The 4,145-nt window shown below is 38.8% G+C and overlaps 1 pseudogene; it reads right to left on the minus strand.

Moving 5' to 3' along the window:
* Nucleotides 1-1,806: 1,806 nt before the first annotated feature.
* LOC115286060 lies at nt 1,807-1,893 on the minus strand (annotated as a pseudogene).
* Nucleotides 1,894-4,145: the final 2,252 nt, after the last annotated feature.

Here is a 4,145-nt window from a genome sequence, read left to right on the forward strand (position 1 = left end):
TGATAGCTCCTCCTTCATCCTATGCTCCCTACAGAGCAGGCAGAAGAGATTTAGCACCTAGAAGTCATGTCCTACCCTCCTGGGGTTGAGGCTGGTAAGTCCCTGCAATGAGAACCTTTCCAAACACTATCTATTTCTAATGTGAACCAACTAGGCTATCTGGTGAGTACCTTTTTAACTACTGTCAATGTACCAAAAGGTTCTCTGTCCAAATTTATATGCAGCAAAGGGTTACTGGTTCACGCCAATCAGCAAAGAGTTCAGAAAACTCAACTCACTTTAGAAAACTAAGTCTCAAAACAGAAGTTGTGTTCTGCCCATCTGATTCAAGGCAACTCAAAACATCCCCTGACATGAATAACGATTAACCAAGAACTTACAATTAATTATACCTTTAGAATCTCCTTTGATTGATTTTTTACATTTGGAATTGGTCACACATCGATAGGTGGCGATGCTCCTAGATGCTTATTGAGAACACGGTGTGGGGCGGTTGGTGCATTTCCCACCTGCCCAGCTTCAGCTCCCAGTCCCCTTGATCCCTGGGGGCCTCTGAGAGGAGTTTGGGTGTCTCAGGGCAGATCAAGATTAAAAAAACAGACATGCCTTTATAGTGATCTTTTTAAGTGAAGGCAACTTACAATTCCTGTTGCTAAAACTATAAAATACAAGAACTTGGTTCAATTCCCAAGTGAATTCCTTGTGCCTTAACACAGTGTCAGTTTCAAGATCGTCTGTGTCTTGGTCTTTTTATCCTCCAGGGTTCTTAGTGTCCTGAAGTCTTGATAGCCCAAGGAATTCATCAGATGGTGTTAGAAAAGAAAAGGCTGTTGCTGTTGTTTTTATTATTGCTGTTCTGGTTGTTTTGTTAGTTTGTTTTCTTTTTTTAAAAAAATTTTTTGTTTAATTTTTTTTTTTTTGAGAGAAAGAGACAGAGACAGAGTGTGAGTGGGGGAGGGACAGAGAAAGACAGGGACACAGAATTTGAAGCAGGCTCCAGGCTCTAAGCTTCAAGCTGTCAGCACAGAGCTTGACTTGGGGCTTGAACTCATGAATCATGAGATCATGACTTGAGCCACAGTTGGCTGCTTAACCAACTGAGCCACCCAGGCACCCCAGTTTGTTTTCATAATGAGGGAAAGTCTAGTGTGTTCGGTGTCTGTGTATTTCTGGACTGTTCCAGATATCTGATGATTAAGAGGAGAATGGATGATGGTTGGAGCATCGTCTTCAATGGGTGAAGGATGATTTGCAGTGTGTGTATTTTTTACTTATAACAAGTAAAAGCTTTCATTAGGACAAATTTTAAAAAAGCTACTAGAAATATTACAGATAACTGAAAAACGGAGCTTTTCAATCAGCAATCGGAAGGATGGGTAAAAGAAGTTTGAGGGGAGAGAGGGAAGAATAGGAATTCAGGTGGGGGAAAATTTTTAAATTGAAAATGCATGACAAAAACAACAAAAAACCCTGAACATTGAAAAAAAAACCAAAGAACCTAAAATAAAAATAGGAAAATAATTCTTTTTTTAAAGGTTTATTTTTTGTTTGTTTTTGTTTTAATTTATTTTTGAGAGAGAGAGAAGAGAGCACGAGCAAGGGAGGGTCAGATAGAGAGGGAGACACAGAATCCAAAGCAGGCTCCAGGCTCTGAGCTGTCAGCACAGAGTCCGATGCGGGGCTCAAACCCACGAACCATGAGATCATGATCTGAGCCAAAGCCGGACACTTAACTGACTGAGCCACTCAGGTGCCCCAAAAATAAAAAAAGAATTCTAACAGGCAATTAGTTGATAGAAAAATATAAATGAGTAATAAACCAAAAAAATGTACACTTATAATTAGAAGAAATGTATACTACACTTGATCTTAGCCAAAAGGCCGAGAAGCGATCAGAAGAAATGTATATAAAACATTAATGAGCATGTATTTCTTTTCCAGTCTGATTGGTCAAGGTACAAAATAGTAATGATAACATTAATAAAATAATTAATAATATCAAGCGCTAGTGAGGATGTGGTCAACTGGGCAACTACACTGACTATTTAAGGAAATATTAATTGGTAGAATGCCAGAAAATGCCTGGAAACTAGTTAAGTTACTAAATGCATGGGATAAGTTTTCTTCACATTGACTTAGTTTTTCAGATTTTACTAAACTCTGATGAGCTAACTTTTTGAGAGTAAAGGTTTTCTTTTAATTAGTTGAATTGTTTGATTTGGTTACTTCTAGACTGGAAAGTTCCATTGAATTTTGAAGATAAATACTAATACTTTCTTCCCTTTGCCGAATTCAATTCCCCAGAGTAAGTCATTGGAATGTCAGAGAAATTCAGTGGCAAGGAAAGTGCCAGAATTGATATTGTTCATTCCAATATTGAAAGGACAGATTCTTCAAAAAAATGTTTTATACTTGTTTATTTTTGAGAGAGAGAGAGAGAGAGAGAGAGAGGTGTAAGGGAGGTTCAGAGGGAGAAGGAGACACAGAATCTGAAGCAGGCTCCAGGCTCTGAGCCATCAGCACAGAGCCTGACGCAGGCTTGAACCAATGGACTGTGATATCATGACCTGAGCTGAAGTCAGACACTTACCTGAGTGAGCCACCCAGGCATCCCTGAAATGACAGGTTCTTAAACCAGGCACAATTGGTCAAGACAACATAGCCAGTGGGCACAGAAGCAAGTGAGGTTTAGGGATTAAGACTAGAAGAAATCGCTTCCTATTGCTACCATTGCTGCTAATTAAGGCCAAGAGGATGGTGGGGGTCTAGTTATTGTGAAGCGTAGATAGCCCCTTCCAAATCCAAGATCAGAAGAGATTCTGAATTACATATATCACATTCACTAGATGTATTTATCTAATTCTTCTTGGGGAGAAGTAACTTTGTTAGTCTTAAGAAGCCAGAGTAAGGTCTATGACTATAGGACTAAATCCGTTTCATCCCTGAATCTCTAGACCTAGGATGTTCCTGGCATAGAGAAATCACACATGCAGAAGCCACTCAACTAATTTCTGATAAATAAACTGGACAAATCAATGAATGGATTGATAAGATGGGTAGGTGGGTGATGGGTGGATAGAAGGATAGACAGATACCAACAGGAAACAAAACTAAGTTTTCACTGGGCGGCTAAGCTGGTCCTAAATAGCCCAAGGCAAAACCTGGCTCCTAAACCTTGGAAAACATGTGGTCAGAAAAAAAGACCTGGCTAAGCAGTCAATTAAAAGAAGACATTTCCAGAACTATTTGCTTATGGGGAAAGCTCAAGCTTAGAGGTGTTCTTGCATTGACTGTGTTTCTGTGAACTGGTGCTTTCTTGATTCTGCAGATATAATTATAAGGTGTGCTTTCTTATTTTTAAATGATTGAATAAAATAAAAAGATTTTGCTTTGATTTCCAAGATTCCCAACTTGTTTTCAGAAAAAAATGTTAGCAAAGGTTTTTATTTTAACACTTATGATTTTATAAAGGCAGGCAAACTGAGTGTGTAGGTTATTTTGAAGCAAATGACATTTCACTCTTGGTCTTATTAGTTAGATGATGCATCTAGTGTCCTATCTGTGTGTGACAAATTCATTCTGAAGGCTGTTTGAAATGCTTACCGCATCGTTAGACACATGCTCTTTACTCACTGTCCATGGTGCTACTCACAGGGCACAAATGAAGTATGTGTGAGCGGTTCCCATATATGTCACACTTCTCTGGGATTTATAGCTCTGCACCTTCAGGGGAAATTTGTAGAGCAAAGTCTCTCCAAACTTTGCAAAATCAAATGCTCATAATGTCAGTGTGAATACAAACCGGAGTTAAAATAACTCTGCATCTCCACCTCCTTCCCTGTTCTTACAAAAGGATGATTTTACAAAGGAAAACTTGAGGTATTAAAGAGAAAATGAGATATTCGTCTCATAGGCTGTCAACGGCCTCAGAAGTCGTTTGTTTCATTCAGGAACCTGGAAGGAGCTTGAAAAAGTCTGACTCAAGAGAAGAGTGGATCAGATCCATGCTTTGCAAAAGGTAGGTGTTAACTAAAGTACTGGCTCATTAGACTTGAACATATTTGGCGGTGGGGGGGGGGAACTTCTAAACAAATATTTTAAAACAAAATTTTAGCATGTTTGTGCTTATATAACTTCTTTTTTTT

The sequence above is a fragment of the Suricata suricatta genome, chromosome 2 (genome assembly GCF_006229205.1).
Source record: "Suricata suricatta isolate VVHF042 chromosome 2, meerkat_22Aug2017_6uvM2_HiC, whole genome shotgun sequence".
Taxonomy (NCBI): Eukaryota; Metazoa; Chordata; class Mammalia; order Carnivora; family Herpestidae; genus Suricata; species Suricata suricatta.